General features: G+C 39.0%; 1 long non-coding RNA gene across 2 annotated transcripts in view; it reads left to right on the top strand.

Annotated features, from left to right (window-relative positions):
• LOC144785408 (uncharacterized) overlaps positions 1–22,116 on the top strand; it is a 692,494-nt gene extending 670,378 nt beyond the window's left edge. For both annotated transcript variants that reach the window (XR_013601866.1, XR_013601867.1), the window contains 2 exons: positions 20,884–21,099; positions 21,175–22,116. This is a non-coding gene — a long non-coding RNA (uncharacterized LOC144785408). The remainder of the gene's footprint in view (positions 1–20,883; positions 21,100–21,174) is intronic.
• The last annotated feature ends 2,233 nt before the right edge of the window (positions 22,117–24,349 follow it).

Here is a 24,349-nt window from a genome sequence, read left to right on the forward strand (position 1 = left end):
TCTAGGGCCCATGATCCTCTGTCATTAAAAGTAACACCCAAATAACAAAAATTGGTAACAATTTCAATATGGTTTTCCTTAAAACAGAAGGGTTTAAAAAGTTTCAGCTTTTTCCCACACACCATGACAAACGTTTTGGTGTTATTGATTTTAAGTTTCCTTCTCTGTATAAAATCATAGAACCCGTCCATCAGTTTTTGGAGGCCTATAGGGGTCCTGGACAGTAGACCCGTATCGTCGGCATAGAGTAATACCGGTATGGGGGTGCCTCCTACTTGGGGGGCATCAGCATGGATTTGCTTTAATTCTTGCTCAACCGAGTTAATGAAGAGCGAAAAAAGCAACAGGGCCAATACACATCCCTGTCGGATGCCAGATCTTACTCTAATCTTTCGAGTGCACTCCCCCTCTGGGCCATAGCGGATTTGGGCAGATAAATTTGAGTAAAGTGTTGCTAAAAAATGAATAATATCAGGGGGGGCTCCCATACCCAGTAAAGTTGTCCATAACAGGGCATGGTCGACCAGATCAAAAGCGCTTGAAAGATCTGCGAAACACAAAAATAGTGATCCCGGCTTGGCCTTGGTGTACTTCCCTATTAAAAGGTTCAGGTTGATACATTGTTCAATCGTACCAAGGCCCTTTCTGAAGCCATATTGGGATGGGGCAAGAATATGGTTGTCTAAGGCCCAATCTTCCAAACGTGCTAACAGGACCCTACTCAAGATTTTTAGTGAGGAATCCAGAAGGGAGATAGGGCGGTAGTTTTTAGCCTCTCCTCTATCCCCCTTCTTATAGATTGGGATAATGATGGATTCACCCCAGGTAGAGGGAGTCCTGTTATCCATAGCAGCGTTAAAAGCTATGGTCAATAATGGGCTCCAGAGAGCTGGATCGAATTTGTATAGGTCGATTGGTACCCCATCTGGGCCTGGAGCCTTTCCCCCTTTACTATTCATTATTGCCATATCCACCTCATGGGTCGTGATTCTCGGAGTTTCAACTGGGGTAATGCAGATAGAATTAAAATTGTCATTGGGCTCTCCAATAGGATCAAAGATCCCTGAGAAGTGGGACACCCAGCCATCTTCACTAACTTGGGCAGTGAGAACAGGGAATTCCTCTTTTTGCAGGAAAGGGCTGTTGATGGTACTCCAGAATAGTTTGCTGTCCCGGAGAGCTGCAGCTTTGCTCAGATCTTCCCAGGCTATTTCTCTTAATTCTTGTTTCCTGATTTTGAGCTCATTTTTATAATTGGCCCTCAGAGATGTGACCGCTTCCCTGTCTCTCGGAGTTGTGGAGAGGGCAAGTTTAAGGGCTTTTAGTGCCCTTGTACATGCTTGGTTAAACCAACCCTGTGTATCCCGTCTAGTTTTAGCCTTCTTTGTAGTGAGGGTTTGCTTAATTATGGCACCCAACTTCTCAAAGTTATTTACAGATTGATCTGGGGGGGCTTCCGTATCAAGGCAACTAAGTATCGTATTTAGGCCAGCTTTCACCACCCTACAATGTAAATTCTCTGCTTTTTCCCCACACCACTTGATGAGAGTCCCATTTGGTCTACATGGGATAATGTCGTCAACAACCCTACCGGAAAATACATCCCTATGGTGCTCACAGTATATGATCATAGTAAGAGCATTGTGGTCACTCAGACCGAGGTCTAAGATCTGTGGGACCGAACAATGGGGAGCTACCCGGTTGGAAATGATCAGGAAATCAATGATAGAGGTAGTGTTTCTCCCCGTGAAGGTTGGCGCCAGGTTACCCTCATTATCAGGGGCATGTTGGTGGATGGATACATCAGATTTTAACATCAGGTTGTTAAGGGAAGTGCCGTATGGAGAGTGTAAAAAGTGTAGTAAATTCTCCCCATTTTCCCCATCGTATCCACATGTAGTTGAGTATGAGAGGGGGCAGGTTCTGATGTTAAAATCTCCCCCCCAAACAATATCATACGATACAGTCGAATTGCAGAGAATGGGATCCAAAACAGATTCGAGTTCGTCTACTACAGTGGTACTAGAAGGGTCAAAGATGTTATTGTAATGATTAATCAGCAATAAATTTCTGTCCCTGCCTACTGATATTTCCAAAATTTGCGAATGGGACCCCACTATGTGGCTTTTCCTTACATGTATAGGGAGGTGTACAGACAATAAAATCAGTAATCCCCCTTTGGCCCTCCCCATTGCAGATTCTACCGCATTACAGTTGTATGAAACAAAACCATCATAAAAAATATCTTCCACTGACCACGTTTCTTGCAGACATAAAATGTCAAAGTCCACAATGTGTTCCCTCCAACCCAGGGCTGAAACTTTTTGCCGCCACCCAACAATGTTCCAGCTCGCCAATAAATATCCCTTTAGCCTTGGGTCCTGTACTGTATTAATGTGGGTAGTTGGGATAGAAGGTGTAGTATTGGTCATATCTGGAGGGATCTGGTCCGGTTCAGTGGGGGTAGCTGGGATAGGAGTGATGGGAATGGTTACCGAGCATTGTGTAGTAGGGATTATAACGGGTGGAATCTGGACCGGTTTGGTGGGGATAACTGGGATAGGAGTTGGTAAATGAACCGTATGTAAGGCATCAGAATTAGCTAGGACATGGGTCGGCTCCAAGGAGGAAGAGACGGAAAAGGAAGAGACATGGTGTAGTCAGTCGACTCCCTCTAGGCCATCTAAGCAACCAAAGCGGTTATGATCCGTGAAGGGGTGGAATTGGGGTGCATATTGAGGTTGTCTAGGTGGTCTAGCATCATACGCTCGTTGCCTACCCCTCCGTTCCACAACGGTCCAGTCCCCTCTTCTCGGCTGGTAGCGGGTGTTAGTTGGTGGAAAGAAATAGGAAACAGGAAGGGTCTGGATGGTTGAATCAAAGGATCTATTGAAACCTGCACATATATGAGATACTGTGCGGGGGTCTCTGAAACTAACGGTTAGGCAGTCCCCATTGATGTTTTTAGGGGTCTTGCCTATCCAAGAAACCCTCCTGACCATAATAATTTCGTTGTGTAAGTGGCCCGGGAGTGGTCTGTTCCAGTTGAGCCATTTTATTACTTTATTTTTCAGGGAGCTAAAGGTTTCTGATTCCCCTGTTTCTAGTGGTGGTACTCCGGCTAAGATGACAGTAAACCGATTAGCCTCCGGTGGAAGATCAGGCCATCTGGGTCTAGGGGTATTATGTACCTCACTCAGTGCTCCCTGGTTTCCCTCAACCGTATGGGCTGGTGGATTAGGTTGACTTGGTTGTTGACTCGCCACATTATCGGCTGTTGGATTATTGGGCTGAGGGAGGATATGGGTTGGTATACAGGTATTCGGTGGGGGGATATTTAGTTGATTCGAGTGCGGGTTGGGAGGAGCGGCGATCAGAGGAGTTATAATAGTCGGAGGGATATGTTGGCTCTGGAGGTTACCAAGGGTGGCTAAAATGGAGGCAGATGTTTTCTCTACATTGGATATTCTGGAGCATAGCCTATCCAGTTTAGCCTCTAATGGGGATATGATTGATTTAAATATGGCCACGGCCCATTCCATGGATATTTCTCTATTCGGGAAGTGGGTGTCAGGGGGGGTTAGTAGTGGTCTTGGGTGGCACCTCCCGCACTTTAGCAGATTTTACAGCCCTTCCCATTTTAGTTTCTTTCTTGTTATACACTCTTTTCCGTTTCCTCACTGCACCCTCTCTTTCCCCTTGGCTCTTATTCTCTGTAGTGCTCACATCAAGGTGGGATAAGAGGGAGACATTATTGCTTATGGGGACACAGTTAAGATCAGCCACAATGTCAGTTGTGGTAACCAGGGTAGCCAAGGGGCCAGGATCTTCTCTAGGCGGGGATATTATCTCCGTGATAGCAGACTGATCGCTATTTCTATTGGGCGTTTTAGCGTTAGCAAGGGGTCCTAAGGATGAGTGTTTAAGGGAGATGAGTTCAGTTGACAAACGCTTTTCCAGTATGACTATCTCCTTGTCTATAATATTATTAGCCCTTACAAGGAATTTCTCCATACCTCCGGCGGTTGACAGGCTACCAGTTAAGGAGGATTTGATCCTATTGTCTCTGCCAGCCATAGTCCTTATGGAAGGAGACTCACACAGGTTAGAGGGGTGGCCCGGTCCGGTCACTCCGGGTCACGAACGGCCACAAACGGTCCCGCCCTTGTCCCGGGCTTCTCCCGGCGCCCTCCCGCGCGCTCCCGCTCAGCGGGGATGACGCTTCCCTTTTGTTGATGACTAATTGGTCTAATTGGTCTCTAGGGGCGGAGCCGGCAGGGAGAGCAGCCCAGGTGGACACGGGCGCGCGGGGACTCCTGGAGCTTGGAGTCCACCGCTACACACTCGCAGCCCTGCCGGTCTTAGGTGAACTAACAAACCCCTTCCAAATGCCAGAAGTCCGCTCCTAGCCGCGAAGCAGGACCCGCGAAGCGGGTCCGGCGAGTCGTGGCGGCAGAAGCAGGCAAGCGGCAAGCGACAGCAGGCTCCCTCAGCTCCCTCCTCAGTTCTCCAAACGCAGGTCCGTTGATAACAGGCAAGGATATGCTAGTCATTAATGAAGAATTACTATTAATAAAAGTAATACCTTTAACAGTGACTAAAATTCTTAAGTCTTCTTTTAAAAAAACACAAAAAAGACTAGCTTTAAAAAAAGTGTTGAAGATAATAAACAAATGCTTATACACTATAGCACACAATTAGCTTCTTCACCTACCACTTTCCAATCTGCAGTAATAACAAAAAAAGTTACAGAAGTAAAAAATAATACAAATAAATAAATATCTACTTCACAAACATCTATTGAACTTGCAGTTACTAAAAAAAATGGGAAAAATAAAAAATATACAAATAAAATACAAATAAATAGTAACAGTGAGAATAGCATAGTACCAGAAATAGATAGTAATAATATGCATAATATAACATTTGAGGAAAGCACTGCAAACGAAAATATCCCAATTAATAATATTAATAAAAATGCAATACCAAATAAAGATACAAATATGTTAACAATATCAAAAATAAAAGAAAATTTTCATAATGAAATACAATATGGTCCAGAATATATATGCACTATTTGTAATCAAATGTGGCATAAGCAGACAGTAAAAAATATAGGACATATCACAAACCAAACAACATTTCTATTATGTAACATTAGTGATTATCAAACTAATTATATATGTGAAACATGCTATCACTACATAACTAAAAAAAAATCCACCATGTTCTGTTTACAATGGAATGAGTTTCCCTAATATACCATCTGAATTATATTTACATAATTTAGAGGAGAGATTAATATCTCCAAGAATACCTTTTTTGCAAATTAGAACATTGCCACGTGGATTTCAAAAAGCATTAACAGGTGCTGTTGTTAATGTACCAGCTGATGTTATGACCACGATTACAATGTTGCCAAGACAAATAAGTGATAATATGACAATTCCTATAAAATTAAAAAGAAAATTACGTTATAAATCATACACACATTATGAAAATGTAAGACCTAATAAAGTAAAAAATGCAGCTGTATATTTAGCTTGCAATAGTGAATTATTTAAAGAATATGGTATAACTATAAACTCAGATTGGCAATATACACCAAATCAAGAAACAAATGATACAAATATGTCTGAAACTAACAATACTTCAAGTAGTACAGATGAACTACCTGTAGGTAATTTAGATACATTATTAACAAATGAAACTATTCCAACAGAGAACATTAATGTATTAAGTTTAGCTCCTGCTGAACATAATACTCCGCGTGGATTATATGAAGACAAAGATTCTGAATACTTAGCATTTCCAACAATTTTTTGTGGTAAACGTAGAACAGCTAATGAAAATAGACATGTACCAGTACATTATAGTACCATATGTAAATGGGAATTACGAAGTTTTGACAAAAGAGTAGCTAATAATGTTACAAATCTGTTTTTTAAGTTAAAAAGATTGCAAATTAAACAAATACAAGACAAAATTTTTATATCACTTAGAAAGTATTTTACTAATGGGAAAGTTATTACAGTGAAAGATATAAAAGATAACAGACAGCATACTACAATACAATGAAGGTTACAAAATATTGAAAAGAATACGGAGTTCTCCCCCATATTGGGAAAATTGTAAGAAAGATTTATTTGCAATGATAAGGCAATTGGGTATCCCAACTTTTTTTCTAACTTTATCAGCAGCAGAAACAAAATGGTACCATTTGATTAATATACTATTACGGATAAAAAAACAAAAAGAATGTACAAGAGATGAATTCAAAAGTATGACATGGGAAACAAAATGCAGTTTAATACAGCAAGACCCAATAACATGTGCACGACATTTCGATTATCAAGTTAGAAAATTATTCAATTGTATTTTACTTCACAAATCAAACCCAGTAGGTAAAGTAATAGATTATTTTTACAGAGTTGAATTTCAACAGAGAGGATCACCACATATACATGCATTACTTTGGATTGATGATGCACCACAATATAACATACACAAAGATGATGAAGTTATAACTTTTATAAATAAGCACATAACATGTACAAAAACAGAAGACACACCTTTAAACAGTTTACTTCCATTACAAAAACATGGGCATACAAAAAATTGCCGCATGAAACATAAAAAAACATGCAAATATCAATTTCCAAGATATCCAATGGCATGCACAATGATATTAAAGCCATTACAACTAGAAAACACAAACAATATGTTTAAGCAACACATAGATATTATTCATGCTACAATGAATACAGAACAATTTGCAAATTACACATATGAAGAATTTTTACAACACATTCAAATAACAGAAGAACAATATATAACATGCATACAATTACAAATAACTAAAACTACTATATTTTTAAAAAGAACACCAGCTGAATGTTTTATTAATAATTACAATAAAGTAATTTTAAAAGCATGGCAAGCTAACATAGATATACAGTATGTTTTAGATGCATATGCTTGTGCTGTATATATTGTATCATATATTAGTAAATCTCAGCGTGGCTTAAGTAAAATATTAGCACAAGCTGCAAAAGAAGTTGGCCATAATGTAAAGATGAAAGAGCAATTAAAGTACATTGGTAATAAATTTATAAATTGCACAGAAATTAGTGCACAAGAAGCTGCTTACCTTATATTGCAAATACCCTTAAGGAAAAGTTCAAGATCATTTGTATTTATTAATACAAGTATGCCAGAGCAGCGTACATATTTAATGAAAGACATTAATACAATAAATATGTTACCAGAAACATCAACAAAAATACAATTTGACAATGTTATTAACAAGTACAGTAAACGGCCAATAACATTAGAAGAATGTACTTTAGCTGATTATGCATCAAACTATAATACCAAACAGAAAATTAACACCCAAAAAAAAAAAATACTTATGATGACTTACTTTTAGAAACTAACTTTTATAGTTCAGATGAAGAAGAAGTTCAAATAGATGAATTGATAAGTAACAAACACAGCAAAATGTACACTGAACGTAGAAAAAAAAAATAATTAGATATAGACGTTTCAATAAAATTAACGACCCAGAAAATTATTACAGAGAGTTACTAATGCTATACTACCCTTGGAGAATAGAAAACAATATAATTTCACCAAAAAGTACATACTATGAAAGATACCTACAAGTACAAATAGAAGTAGATACTAACTATAAATTAATAATGAAGAAATGGACACATCACCAGCATCACCTACAATATCAATAGTTATAGATAATCAAGAAACAACAACACCTGCATATCAATCAGATACACAATATGATCTAGCACTAGATTTAGGAATTAGAACAATTGCAGAAGAAGAATTATTAGTGAACAATATACTACCACAGGAGGAGTACAGTAGTATTATGCAAGATTTAACAATGGAACAACTAAGTTTTGTCTACCATCACTTAAACTGGCTAAAAACAAAAACAGAATGTTTTTTTACTTTTTGTACTGGCGGTGCAGGAGTAGGCAAAAGTTATATAATTACTGCACTATATCAAACTTTAGTACGATACTATAATACAAAAGCAGGAGAAAATCCTGATAACATTTATATATTACTTACAGCACCAACAGGGCAAGCTGCACATAATATAAATGGTCAAACTTTACATAGTACATTTAAAATTCCAATCTCACAAGCATTAACATATAAGCAATTAACACATGAAAATAGAAGTACATTACAATGTAAATTAATGCATTTAAAAGTTCTGATAATAGATGAAATATCAATGGTTGGCACAAATATGTTAAATTTTATACACAATAGATTGCAAGAAATAAAAGCATCTAATGAACCATTTGGAGGTATATCAATATTAGCCATTGGAGACTTTTACCAATTGAAACCAGTTTTTGATACATATATATTTGAAAACTCAAAAAATATGTATGGACCATTAAGTACTAACTTATGGCAAACACATTTTAAAATATTTGAACTTACCAAAAATCATTAGGCAGATAAATGATATGCCATTTGCACAACTGCTAAATAGACTAAGGACGGGTGAGCAAACAATTGATGATATTCAAAAATTGAAATCACGTGAAATAGAACCAGATTCAAGTATACTACAGTCTATACCATATATAATGTTTACTAACAATGAAGTTAATGAAATAAATCATAATGTTTTGATGCAACATATCAAACATTATCCAATGTATACTACAATAGCTATAGACACAGTACCAGGAGACTTAAGTCCAGAAGTAAAAGAAGCAATTTTACAAAAATTACCTACTAATACAAATCAAACTATGTCATTGGCAAAGATATTACATATTGCAATTAAATTACGTTATGATGTAACTTCTAATATTAATGTGAATGATGGTTTAACTAATGGTGCAACAGGTATAATTGAATATGTCGAAACTACAAATAATATCCCAATTATTGTTTGGATGCATTTTGACAATCAAAAAATAGGCACACAAACAAGACAACAAAATACACACCTTTACAAAATAAATATTTCTAAAAGTTGGACACCAATATTACCGATTTCTCGTAATTTTCAATATAGCAAAAAATTAATAACAATAGTACGAAAACAGTTTCCATTACGACAATCATCTGCACGTACTATACATAGAACTCAAGGTCAAACAATAGAACCATTATATATACATTTCGGTAATACCAAAACACATCACTTACATTATGTAGCAATTAGCAGAGCAAAGTCTTTAAATAACATATATATTAAAAACTTTAAAGAAGATAAAATATTAACACACTTTAAAGTGCACGAGGAAATGTTTCGCATGAGAACAAATATGTTATTACAAATTTCAATACCACAAATACATCAATACAACAAAAGTTTCACACTAATAGCACATAACATAAGATCACTACAAAAACATTTCAAAGCAATAAAATCTGATACTAATATATTAAATGCAGACGTGTTGTGTTTAACTGAAATAAATATAACACACAAAACACCTAACGAAACATATAATATTGATCATTACAATTGTTTATTTGACAAATTTTACAACATACACACAAAACATGGAATAGCTATATATTACAACAAACAACATGTTATAAATCCAATTTTTACAACAGAAGAACAAATTGACATTTTACAGTTCACACAAACAATTAACAATACACAATACTTAATACTAATTATATACAAACCACCAAAAGTTGCAATATAAACATTACTAGCAATTTTAAGTTCTACATTAAATGCATATCCACATCATAAATATGTCATAATGGGCGATTTTAACATTGACCTACAACAAACAACATACAGTAGCAAATTACTACAAAACTACATGAAAACAAATGTTAATTGTGAGCAGAAAATTAACACACCTACAACAGATTACAACTCTTTACTAGATCACATTTTTACAAATGCACATCCTACAAATTACGGAACATTAGAATCATATTACAGTGATCATAAACCAATATGGATAGCTATTTAATGTACTATTTAATAATGTTACCCTATCAAAGTACTGTCTTTGCATAAATAGCAATATTGATTATTAATATTTACATATAATTTTACAGATGATTTCCATTGAATGTACTGCTTAAGAATGTTACCCTATCAAAGTACTATCTTTGCATAAATAACAATATTGATTATTAATATTTACATATTATTTTACAGATGATTTCCATTGAAGAATTAAAGAGCACCAAACAATTTGATTCCAAGCCATACCAGAAAGCACTACGAGTCAACATCATCAAATGTTCAGCAAAAACTTATTATCGCAATTCAAAACAAGAAAATAAAGTTTTGTATCATATGGCATTAGCTGATGAAACTAGTACTATTAAAGCAACATGTTATAATGAGGATTACTATATGCAAACGAAAGAACAAAATGGATAAATTATTCGCAATTACATTTTCAAAAATGATATATTACGGTTGACAAAGCAAACAAAAATAGCAAGAATGCCACCACTTACAATTTCAGCAGGTATTATCCAAGAAGCAGAATGCATCCTACAGCCGCCAGCCCCACCAGTATCTCCGATAAAAGCCGTTCGAGGAGCTGCTGTAAAGACACTCCTGAGTGTGTCAGGAACAATTACAGAAGTAAGCAGTATTTTATTATTATTTTACATGCAACTATTTGTCTTAGTAACTAATTATACTACAAAATGTTTGCAATTGTACAGTTATAAGTAATTATCATTATTATAAATTAAATGCTATATTTATATGTATATAATTTTACAACTTATAATTTTGATATAATCATATTAAAAGAACTGTTTTATGATATTACTATTGCTTACATGCCAATATTTAGATAGAACACTAAAAAATGACATTAAAATATGTGAGACAAGTATTATCCATTAATACAAAGTAAGTAAATTCTTTATATACATTGCAAAAATCAAAAAAAATCTATAACCTATACAACTTACCTGCAAATAATTTACTTGTTTCACATAACTACTTGTACAAAAAAGAAAATGTACAATGCTATCTGCAACAAGTAATTAATATACAATTATTTTCTTACCAAATTTTAGTAGGAACTATTTTATTATGTTAATTATACCCTCCAAAGCAAAAAACAGCTACTAATATGAAGTAAGTAAATAACTTTATATATGTTACAGAAATCCGAAAAATAACAACGCACAATACAAGTTACCTGCTATTAAGAGATTGTATTTATAAACTGTTTTATAAAGTTGCCTATATCCTCCATATCAAGCAATTGCAAACTAATACGAAGTAAGTATATGTTCGTTTTAACAATTTTAAAAACCTATTGCTGTGAGAATATGTGTTTTTAAAATTACATTTCTGTGCTCTTACTTGTTTTCTGGTCGCTACTCCCCGGTCCACCACAGCCTGTGCTGATTGTGTGGAGGGAGGCTTAAGCGACACCACTTCCTGGTTGTCCCATCCTGGGCAGCCATCTTGGGGAGGTTGACGGGCTAGTCTCCCCCCTCGCCCTCACTATTTTAGGGCGGGAATATCGCGCGCACGATCACCTACCAAACGAAGATCATAGCGCTAGCGCTTGAATGTGACCAGGATTTCTGCAAGCTGCTATTTCGTTTTTAACAATTTTAAAAACCTATTGATGTGAGAATATGTGTTTTTAAAATTACACTTCTGCAAGCTGCTATTTCGTTTTAACAATTTTAAAAACCTATTGCTGTGAGAATATGTGTTTTTAAAATTACATTTCTGTGCTCTTACTTGTTTTCTGGTCGCTACTCCCCGGTCCACCACAGCCTGTGCTGATTGTGTGGAGGGAGGCTTAAGCGACACCACTTCCTGGTTGTCCCATCCTGGGCAGCCATCTTGGGGAGGTTGACGGGCTAGTCTCCACCCTCGCCTAATCTATATGACCTCTTCCCACCCCGCGCAGCGGTGACGCGCAGCGGTAGCGCCGTATACGCGCCGAAGAGGCGCCAAAGAGAAGCCAGCCTGCGCCAGTCCGCGTCCAGACGCTTCTCGCTGGCCCGGGTCTGGGGTGGTGACCGGCACCATGGTGGGTACTCGAATTGCCTATAACTCCACGAGGTTACACTCCTTACGTCCCCCCGTCAGTCTTTCCTGTTGCCATTCTGTCTCCCCAGCTAATATCGACCATCACTGTAAACATTGTACATGGAGCACCTCCCGCCCATATAGCGACTCCCTCCCTTTGGGAGAGACTTGGAGAATGTATCTCCTTAATTGCCGGTCGCTACCCAAACATTTCACAGAGCTGCATCTGTTGATCGATGAGCTTAATCCTGACGCCCTATTTTTAACGGAAACTTGGCTTCAGATTGACAACGACCCGTCCTTAATATGGGCCACACCTCCAGGCTACACACTTAAGCGCCTCGACCGCCAATCGGGGAGAGGCGGAGGCCTGGCAATTATATACAGGGACAGCTTTAAGTGTCGGGTCACTCCTAATTCCCTGCTGACTTGCGAGAGCTTACACTTTGCACTTGATCTCTCCCCTACCACCACTTTTTCTGGTATTTTACTCTACCGCCCACCGGGTTCCCTGAATAATTTTATCACTCAAATTACTGATCTCACTGCCAACGCAGTCTTGACCTCATCTAACCTCACCCTGCTTGGGGATTTTAACATCCATTCAGATGACCCCCAGGATATGGCAGCTAATAACTTGCGTGCCAACATGCAAGCGTTAGACCTCTGCCAGAGAGGCCATCAGGCGACCCACAAGAAGGGACATCTCCTTGATCACATATACAGTAATACCAACCTTAATGTAGAGTCCCCTGTTCCACTGCCTTGGACTGATCATTTTTTGATACCGTTCACCTGGCTTTCTAACTCCTGTTCCCCCCGTGAGGCCTCTACCAAGTACATGGGCAGGAAATGGTCCTCACTTCCCCTCACCGACTGGACATTGGCTCTCACTCAAGACCCCCCGAGAAGGGCCTTGACCCCTGCCTCTGCTTCTAGCAACTTTGATCACTGGATCTCCAGCACCCTAGACCGAGTTCTTCCCAAACGCCCCTGTAAACTCATCAGAAGACCTAAAGTTGCACCCTGGTACACTCCTGCTCTGAGGTTATTAAAGCTTGACTGCCGCAAACTAGAGAGAGCGTGGAGGAAGGACCATTCTCTGTCTAGGAAAGATGATTATAGGTCCGCAATAAGGCTCTATAAATCAGAGATTAAATTGGCGCAAACCTCCTTCTACGAAGGGAAAATTAGTGCTGCAGCCAACGCGCCTAGGGAAATCTTTAGGATAGCCAAGTCCCTTATTTCACCCCCGGCTGAGCGTCCTACTGCTGAAGGGGCACAAGACCGCTGTAATGAGCTAGCTGCCTTCTTCTCCAAGAAAATTTCGACCATATACTCTTCTTTTAGTAATCCTACGGTCAACGCCCCCTCCGTCCCATCTAAGCCAGCTGATTCTCCGGCTCTCTGCAAACTGGATATAATTCCGCTTCTTGATGCCGGCAGCCTGGATAGATTAATTTCTAAAGTTTCTTCCGGGTCTCCCAATGACCCGGCACCCCCCCGGATCCTTGTCAAGGCACTGGACGTTATTCGTCCTGTCATCCTGGAAGCCTTAAACACCTCCATCGTGGCCAGGTCGGTCCCACTCCCCTGGAAGTGCGCCATGGTGAGGGCGCTTCTCAAGAAGCCCTCCCTGGACCAGAGCAACTTGTCCAACTATCGCCCCATTTCGTTGCTCCCCTGGCTGAGTAAACTGCTGGAGAGGCACGCCAACAATATCTTAACAGACTATTTGGAGTCCAACTGTCTGTTGCGTGCCTCCCAGACAGGTTTTCGCCCTCAACATGGCACAGAAACCGCTATGTTAGCGGTTACAGAGGAAGCAAGAACGACTTTGGATCGGGGAGGAAAGGTGGCCATTATCCTGTTAGACCTTAGCGCCGCGTTCGACACGGTGAACCATGCCACGCTATTACACCGACTGGCGGGCATGGGCGTGTCGGGCGCGGCTCTAGACTGGCTTACCTCCTTTGAGTGAGCGCTTTTTCCAGGTCTTCGAGGGTGAGATAGTCTCTCCCAAACACCCTCTCAGGTGTGGGGTCCCTCAGGGCTCCTCCCTGAGCCCGACCCTCTTTAACGCCTACATGGAACCTCTGGACAGGATAGTCCATCCCTTTGGTGTGCGTATAGTCACCTACGCGGATGACACGCAGCTTGTGGTCTCGTTGCCAGATGGATGCAAGCCTCCTGTTTGAAGCTTAACGGGGAGAAGACAGACATCATTCTACTCGGAAATCCCTCCCCGTCTGCTCTTGCACCCGTCTGGCCACCATGTCTTGGCGCTCCTCCTGCCCCCAAGTCCCAGATAAAGAGCCTCGGGATCTGGCTTGACACCGCCCTTGATTTCTCGGTCCAGGCTACTAAGACTGCCGCCACTTGCTTTGGACTAATGAGGATGCTCTGGCGGGTGCTCCCTTTGCTCCCTTTCCAGGCGAGGAGGACCATGGTCCAGGCCCTGATTCTCTCTCGCCTGGATTATGGGAATGCTCTCTACCTAGGAGCACCGGCTTCGGTACTGCAGAGGCTTCAGGTCACACAAAACAGTGCGGCCCGCCTACTGTTCAATCTCTCCCGTCGGCAGTCGGCGAGGAAGGCTCTGAAAGACCTCCACTGGCTCCCAATGGCTGCCAGAGTGCAGTTTAAAGCTTTGTGCATTATGCACAAATCCTTTCACCGTGTAGGCCCAGCGATTCTGCACCCTTTGGTCACGCCTTATGTCCCAGCACGCCCCCTTCGGTCTGGTACCTTGCAGCTGGCCACCTCCTCTAAAATTAACAAAGCCCGTTGGGGTGGCCGCTCTTTTTCCCATTCGGCGACCAGACTTTGGAATGCCCTCCCCTTTGCCATCCGAGGAAATAGCAACCTCCTCTCATTCAGAAAGGCCTTGAAAACGCATTTGTTTGCTAAATCCTGCTGATCTGCCCCGAGCCTGCGCTAAACCATTTTATCTTCAAGCGCTGCGAGGCCCTAGGGCAGTTATGCGCTATACAAATGCAATTTTTCATTTCATTTCATTTCATATATGTAAGAAATAAAATAAAATTGGAATGCACAATACAACTTACCTGCCAACATTTACTTGTTTTAAAAATACAAGTACAACAAAAAAAATTGTACTGTCTATCTAAAACAAGTAATAACTATTTTATTATTTTAGTAATATAACTGTCCAATGTTTTTTAACAACATGTTAACTTATAAATTTTACCCAATTCCATTATTTACTGTATAAATACCATGTCTTTGGTTGCAAACTATCACATTCAATACTAGAACAACTCAAAAGTTATTTTTAAAAAATAGTTAAACTTAAATATTGCTAATATTGATACAACTTTAACAAACAGCATTTACTTGTTTCAAATAGATACTTGTACAACAAATAAAATTGTACAATAATATCTGAAACAAGTAATTACTGCATGTTTCACAATAGCTAAGATGTAAAATATATCAAGTACACCATCAACAGCTTATCACATCTTACTGGCTTTATTGTACTATTTGCTCTATTTTGTTCCTCTTAACTCCCATCTCCCTTTCTACCCCTATAACTTCCCTTTCGTTATATGTGTAAGTGGGGCAATCTTGGCTTATGGAGAAAACTCCTAGCTGAAGAGACACTTTCTAACTCACAGTGGCTGTTACAATTCCATGGGACATGTTGCAATTGTATGAGCTTTGTAGAAGAATTTTATGTACCTATACATACAACTTGAGTACTCACAATTCTCCGTAGCTATTTCATGTTTTATTAAGCAGACTACTACCCAAAGAAGGAGAGACTCCTACCCTCCAAAACTTCCCTGCACCCCCCCCCTGCCCTTGCTTACAGCACCTGTAATGCACTAGACCCAAGGGTGTCCAAAACAGCTCCAAGAGGGCAAGAAGCATAACAAACTTTTACTTAAAACAAGAAAGCTCCTACCCTTCAACACTTCCCTGCCCCCCACCCCCTGCTAAGAGCTACTGTGTTACACTAGACCCAAGGGTGTCCAACGCAGATCCAAGAGGGCAAGAAGCATGGCACACTTCTACCCAAAACAGGAGAGGCTCCTACCATACAAATCTTACCTGACCCCCCCGCACCCTGCTAAAAGCTACTGTGTTGCACACGACCCATGGGTGTCCAACACACCTATAAGAGGGCAACAAGCATAACAGACTTGTACACAAAGCAGGGAATGCTCCTAACCTTCAGCACTTCCCTGCCACCTCCCCCCCACCCCTGCTGACAGCTCCACCCAAAGCAGAAGAGGCTCCTACCTTCCAGCACTTCCTGCCCATCCCTGCTGGAAGCTCCTATGTTGCACTCGACCCAGAGGTGTCAAGCGCAGCTCCAAGATAGCAAGAAGTATGGCAGACTTCTACCTAAAACAGTAGAGACTCCTACCTTCCAACTCTTACCTGCCCCACCTGCTAGGAGCTCATCTATTACACTCAACTTAATAGTGTCGAATGCAGCTCCAAGACAGCAAGAAGCATGGCAGACTACTACCCAAAGCAGGAGAAATTCCTGCCCTCCAACTCTTCTCTGTCCCCCCTGCTGACAACTCCTGTGTTTAGATAGAACAGTAAAAAATTATATTAAAATATGTGAGACAAGTATTATCCATTAATACAAAGTAAGTAAATTCTTTATATACATTGCAAAAATCAAAAAAAATCTATAACCTATACAACTTACCTGCAAATATTTACTTGTTTCACATAACTACTTGTACAAAAAAGAAAATGTACAATGCTATCTGCAACAAGTAATTAATATACAATTATTTTCTTACCAAATTTTAGTAGAAACTATTTTATTATGTTAATTATACCCTCCAAAGCAAAAAACAGCTACTAATATGAAGTAAGTAAATAACTTTATATATGTTACAGAAATCCGAAAAATAACAACGCACAATACAAGTTACCTGCTATTAAGAGATTGTATTTATAAACTGTTTTATAAAGTTGCCTATATCCTCCATATCAAGCAATTGCAAACTAATACGAAGTAAGTATATGTTTTCATATATGTAAGAAATAAAATAAAATTGGAATGCACAATACAACTTACCTGCCAACATTTACTTGTTTTAAAAATACAAGTACAACAAAAAAAATTGTACTGTCTATCTAAAACAAGTAATAACTATTTTATTATTTTAGTAATATAACTGTCCAATGTTTTTTAACAACATGTTAACTTATAAATTTTACCCAATTCCATTATTTACTGTATAAATACCATGTCTTTGGTTGCAAACTATCACATTCAATACTAGAACAACTCAAAAGTTATTTTTAAAAAATAGTTAAACTTAAATATTGCTAATATTGATACAACTTTAACAAACAGCATTTACTTGTTTCAAATAGATACTTGTACAACAAATAAAATTGTACAATAATATCTGAAACAAGTAATTACTGCATGTTTCACAATAGCTAAGATGTAAAATATATCAAGTACACCATCAACAGCTTATCACATCTTACTGGCTTTATTGTACTATTTGCTCTATTTTGTTCCTCTTAACTCCCATCTCCCTTTCTACCCCTATAACTTCCCTTTCGTTATATGTGTAAGTGGGGCAATCTTGGCTTATGGAGAAAACTCCTAGCTGAAGAGACACTTTCTAACTCACAGTGGCTGTTACAATTCCATGGGACATGTTGCAATTGTATGAGCTTTGTAGAAGAATTTTATGTACCTATACATACAACTTGAGTACTCACAATTCTCCGTAGCTATTTCATGTTTTATTAAGCAGACTACTACCCAAAGAAGGAGAGACTCCTACCCTCCAAAACTTCCCTGCACCCCCCCCCCCTGCCCTTGCTTACAGCACCTGTAATGCACTAGACCCAAGGGTGTCCAAAACAGCTCCAAGAGGGCAAGAAGCATAACAAACTTTTACTTAAAACAAGAAAGCTCCTACCCTTCAACACTTCCCTGCCCCCCACCCCCTGCTAAGAGCTACTGTGTTACACTAGACCCAAGGGTGTCCAACGCAGATCCAAGAGGGCAAGAAGCATGGCACACTTCTACCCAAAACAGGAGAGGCTCCTACCATACAAATCTTACCTGACCCCCCCGCACCCTGCTAAAAGCTACTGTGTTGCACTCGACCCATGGGTGTCCAACACACCTATAAGAGGGCAAAAAGCATAACAGACTTGTACACAAAGCAGGGAATGCTCCTAACCTTCAGCACTTCCCTGCCACCTCCCCCCCACCCCTGCTGACAGCTCCACCCAAAGCAGAAGAGGCTCCTACCTTCCAGCACTTCCTGCCCATCCCTGCTGGAAGCTCCTATGTTGCACTCGACCCAGAGGTGTCAAGCGCAGCTCCAAGATAGCAAGAAGTATGGCAGACTTCTACCTAAAACAGTAGAGACTCCTACCTTCCAACTCTTACCTGCCCCACCTGCTAGGAGCTCATCTATTACACTCAACTTAATAGTGTCGAATGCAGCTCCAAGACAGCAAGAAGCATGGCAGACTACTACCCAAAGCAGGAGAAATTCCTGCCCTCCAACTCTTCTCTGTCCCCCCTGCTGACAACTCCTGTGTTTAGATAGAACAGTAAAAAATTATATTAAAATATGTGAGACAAGTATTATCCATTAATACAAAGTAAGTAAATTCTTTATATACATTGCAAAAATCAAAATAAATTCTATAACCTATACAACTTACCTGCAAATAATTTACTTGTTTCACATAACTACTTGTACAAAAAAGAAAATGTACAATGCTATCTGCAACAAGTAATTAATATACAATTATTTTCTTACAAAATTTTATTCGAAACTATTTTATTATGTTAATTATACCCTCCAAAGCAAAAAACAGCTTCTAATATGAAGTAAGTAAATAACTTTATATATGTTACAGAAATCCGAAAAATAACAACGCACAATACAAGTTACCTGCTATTAAGAGATTGTATTTATAAACTGTTCTATAAAGTTGCCTATATCCTCCATATCAAGCAATTGCAAACTAATACGAAGTAAGTATATGTTTTTATATATGTAAGAAATAAAATAAAATTGGAATGCACAATACAACTTACCTGCCAACATTTACTTGTTTTAAAAATACAAGTACAACAAAAAAATTGTACTGTCTATCTAAAACAAGTAAAAACTATTTTATTGATTTTAGTAATATAACTGTCCCATATTTTTTAACAACATGTTAACTTATAAATTTTACCCAATTCCATTATTTACTGTATAAATACCATGTCTTTGGTTGCAAACTATCACATTTAATACTAGAACAACTCAAAAGTTTTTTTTTTTAAATAGTTAAACTTAAATATTACTAATATTGATACAACTTTAACAAACAGCATTTACTTGTTTCAAATAGATACTTGTACCACAAATAAAATTGTACAATAATATCTGAAACAAGTAATTACTACATGTTCCACAATAGCTAAGATGTAAAATATATCAAGTACACCATCAACAGCTTATCACCTCTTGCTGGCCTTATTGTACTTTTTGCTCTATTTTGTTCCTCTTAACTCCCATCTCCCTTTCTACCCCTATAACTTCCCTTTCATTATATGTGTAAGTGGGGGCAATCTTAGCTTATGGGGAAAACTCCTAGCTGAAGAGACAGTTCCTAACTCACAGTGGCTGTTACAATTCCATGGGACATGTTGCAATTGTATGAGTTTTGTGGAACAATTTTATGTACCTATACATACAACTTGAGTACTCACACAATTTTCCGTAGCTATTTCATGTTTTATTGAACAGACTTCTACCCAAAGAAGGAGAAGCTCCTACCCTCCAAAACTTCCCTGCACCCCCCCCCCCCCCCACCTGCCCTTGCTGACAGCTCCTGTGGTGCACTAGACCCAAGGGTGTCCAAAACAGCTCCAAGAGCGCAAGAAGCATAACAAACTTTTACTCAAAGCAGGAAAGCTCCTACCCTTCAGCACTTCCCTGCCACCTCCCCCCCACCCCTACTAACAGCTCCACCCACAGCAGAAGAGGCTCCTACCTTCCAGCACTTCCTGCCCATCTTTGCTGGGAGCTCCTATGTTGCACTCGACCCAGGAGTGTCAAGCACAGCTCCAAGATAGCAAGAAACATGGCAGACTTCTACCTAAAGCAGGAGAAGCTCCTACCCTACAACTCTTCCCTGCCCCACCTGCTAGGAGCTCATGTATTACACTCAAATTAATAGTGTCCAATGCAGCTCCAAAACAGCAAAAAGCATGGCAGACTTCTACCCAAAGCAGGAGAAACTCCTGCCCTCCAACTCTTCCCTGCCCACCTTGCTGACAGCTCCTGTGTTCCACTCAACCCAAAGGTATCCAATGCAACTCCAACAGAACAAGAAGCATGGCGGCTTCTACCCAAAATAGCAGAGGCTTCTACACTCCAGCTCTTTCCAGCTGATGTATTAACATTGATACTATTATAGTATAATATCAGCTTATGGAAAACTCTGTATACCATCAATGGACTTGCTAAATACCCAAAGTACAAATGTAAAAAGAAAAAAAAGAGAGTTTAATCAAAAGCAAGATAAAATATACTAGCAATACACCAATGGATCAGTAAACTATCAACAGCAATACAAAGTAAGTAACAACAATTATATACATTAGCATTTGTACAAAGTTCAAAAGTGAGCACTACTTGCATACCAAATAATTAATAATTTTTGTTCCCATTAATTTTATGTTGAAAATATAAAAAATGTCTATAGTATGTTTTCGAATAATTCTAACTGTACATATACCACAAAGCACAAACTTATTGTTTAACATTCATTAAAGTATAAAAAACTGCAAAAAATACCTACTTTACATACCACAGGCAGAAGATACTAAAAATATACTTGTTGGAGGTCAAGAAACTAAAATAAGGAGCATTACAATTAATGATGCAACAGATTCAGTGAAGATAAGTCTATGGAGAGACGCCACTGATTTTACGATTGAAATTGGGAAATATGTACAGCTTACACATATGGCTGTACATGAGTTCAATGGAGAGAAGATATTGAACACAACTAGACACACTACAATACAAGTAAGTAAATATTTATAGCAATATCATGATGCAATCAGAAAATTTAGAAAGTGTACTAAGACACTATTTCCATAGGTCATACAACCACCGAAAGAAAACATAACTGTAACGTTATTTGGAATGGAAAAAACTTACCAGGAGCAAAGCACAATGGTGGTGCAAATAGAAAATAATGAAAACTTGCAATCAATGGACATCCATAATACACCTTTGATGGACTACTTAGGCATTGAAACTGACACAGAAGATTTTGAAAATGCTTTAATGCCATTTTTGCCAATAACACTTAGTGTACTGTTTTGTAATGGTTGCATTACAGACATAATTAGAGAAATATAACTGCAATATAAACAATTGTTGCCATATCACGTACAAAAAATACTAAAAAGTAACGTGAATAGTTTGCATACTACTACTGATTACCTATGTTTCACTTTTTCAGATAGTTATTTGTATACAACATTGCATTTTTTGTTCATGTAACAGCGCTAAAATATATTTTTTTGTTTGAAAACTGTGCATTTCTTTATTGATTGTTGCATTATTTAAAATACTGCACTTTATCGTCATTATACCTTAACAAATTCAAAGTGACTTGAATAATTTGCATGATACTACTGATTACTTATGTTTGATTTTTCAGACACTTATTTGTATACAAAATTTAATTACTTGTTCATGTAACAGTGCTAAAATACTTTTTTCGTTTGCAAAACTGTGCATTTCTTTGTTACTTGTTGCATAATTTAAAATACTGCACTTTATCGTCATTATACCTTAACAAATTGTTAGTAAAGTGTATATTACAAAACACCAAAAAATTGCACTATCTTTTGATATAATTGTTACGTTTATTTTACTTCATATCCTACAAAATAAATACTTGTTACATTGTTACTACTTGTTTTGATAAAAGAATGTACATCAGATTATCATATTATTTACAAAATAATACCAATTATATGTACATTTGAGTATATATTTCTTTGTATCATAAAAAAAAAACTTTTTATACCACACTGTAGTTTGCCTGATTATTTTCTACAAACAAAATGCTAACTATAACATATCTATATAATTGTTGCATAAATGTGTGAAATAAATGTATGTAAATCACATAAATACAAAATATATTGCAGAAGAACTACAATATATGTAACATATGCAAAAAATAAAACTAATGCCATTACCAATAACATAACTATTAATTTGCAGAATACCAACAACAACACATGAATAAAAAATAAAACATTTGCAATGTTAATAGCCTAATCTTAACTAAGGCGAGACCTATTGCATTGCAAATGCTTGTTCTAACTTCTAAGTTCTCATTGACTTTGCATTGACTCTCGCGTGTGTGTAAAGACACTGCACGCGCCGCCTGTGGGCCTCCTACTTGTAAACTAAGGTTTAGACAGTGTAGCCCCAGCGATTCCCTAGGCCCTAGGCCTTTCCGTTTCCCGTGACGCTGTACTTATACCACTTTCTTAATGTATGGTTTGCTTCACCCCTAGGGCCTAACTGTAAATTGTGCAACTTAACGTATTCTGACTAAGTATCTTGTGATGTGCTTTGGCCTCTGATCTCATAAAGAGTTCAGAGGAGTGTGTCAGTAAATAAATACATATATTTTTTATATATATCCTGTGTGGTGTCCTTTCATTTGATATTCAAGGGGTTACATATGGTAAAACAGATGGCTTTACACGCCCTCAAGAGTCTTTTAGCCTAAGACTGTTCTGTCCATGCTACCACTAGGATAGCTGGTCTATAAGGTTGACTTACAACCATCACCATGAGGGTTGTTTGGACTGGTGCAAGGTGTTCACTAGAATAGTGAACATCATATACCAGGTCAACTTCTCACAGAAGCCAATCTGTCAGTGAGCTCATCTGCTCTTGGAATTGGGTGTGCATCTGTCCTAGTGACAGCATTGAGACCTCTGTAGTCCACACAAAACCTCATTTCTCTCTTACCATCTTGGGTGTGAGGTTTTGGCACAAGGACTACTGGGCTGGTCCAGGGGCTCTCTGAGGGTTCGCTCACTCCCAGCTCCAACATCTTCTGTACCCCAGTCTTTATGCAGTCCCTGACATGGTCAGGTTGCCTGTAGATCTTACTCTTCACAGGCAGACTGTCACCAGTGTCCACCTCATGGGTGCACCAGTTCGTCTGACTAGGTGTCAAGGAAAACATATGTCTGAAGGACTGTAGAACTTGTCTGCAGTCCTGTTGCTACTGGCCAGTGAGGCTGCGAGCTAAGGTCACACCATCAACTGAACCATCATCAGGGTTCTGAGTCAGCAGGTCTCGGAGAGGGTCACTCTCTTCCTCCTGCCCTTCATCTGTAGCCATGAGCAAGCCCATGTCTGCCCTGTCAACATAAGCTTTGAGTCTGTTGACATGGAGCACCCTGTGGGGGCTCCTGGGAGTTCCAAGGTCCACCAGGTAGGTGACCTCTCCCTTTTGCTCAACAATTGTATGGGGTCCAGACCATTTATCTTGGAGTGCTGCTGGGGCCACTGGCTCCAACACCCACACCTTCTGTCCTGGCTGGTACACAGTCAGTACAGCCTTTTGGTCATGCCAAGATTTTTGAAGTTCTTGGCTAGCCTCAAGGTTTTTAGAAGCCTTCTTCATATACTCAGCCATCCTGGAGCGGAGACCAAGTACATAGTCTACTATGTCTTGTTTAGGCTTTTTGAGAGTTAACTCCCATCCTTCCTTCACCAGACATAGGGGTCCCCATACAGGATGCCCAAACAAAAGTTCAAAAGGGCTGTAGCCAACCCCCTTTTGTGGGACCTCTCTGTAAGCAAACAGAAGGCAGAGTAGAAGGATGTCCCATCTTCGCCTAAGCTTTTCAGGTAAACCCTTGATCATACCCTTCAAGGTCTTGTTAAATCTTTCAACAAGGCCATTGCACTGTGGATGGTAGAGTGTAGTGAATTTGTAATTTACACCACACTCCTTCCACATTGCAGTTAGAAACACAGACATGAAGTTTGCACCTCTATCTGAGACAACCTCCTTTGGAAAGCCCACTCTTGAGAAAACTCCCAGGAGGGCTCTTGCCACAACAGGTGCTGTTGTGGTCCTTAGGGAATAGCTTCTGAATACCTGGTGGTATGATCCACTATCACCAGTATAAATCTATGCCCAGAGGCTGTTTGGGGATCCATTGGTCAAACAATGTCAATCCCTACTCTTTCAAAGGTTACCCCCCACCACCGATAGTGGTATAAGGGG

Source organism: Lissotriton helveticus, chromosome 10 (assembly GCF_964261635.1).
Source record: "Lissotriton helveticus chromosome 10, aLisHel1.1, whole genome shotgun sequence".
NCBI lineage: Eukaryota > Metazoa > Chordata > Amphibia > Caudata > Salamandridae > Lissotriton > Lissotriton helveticus.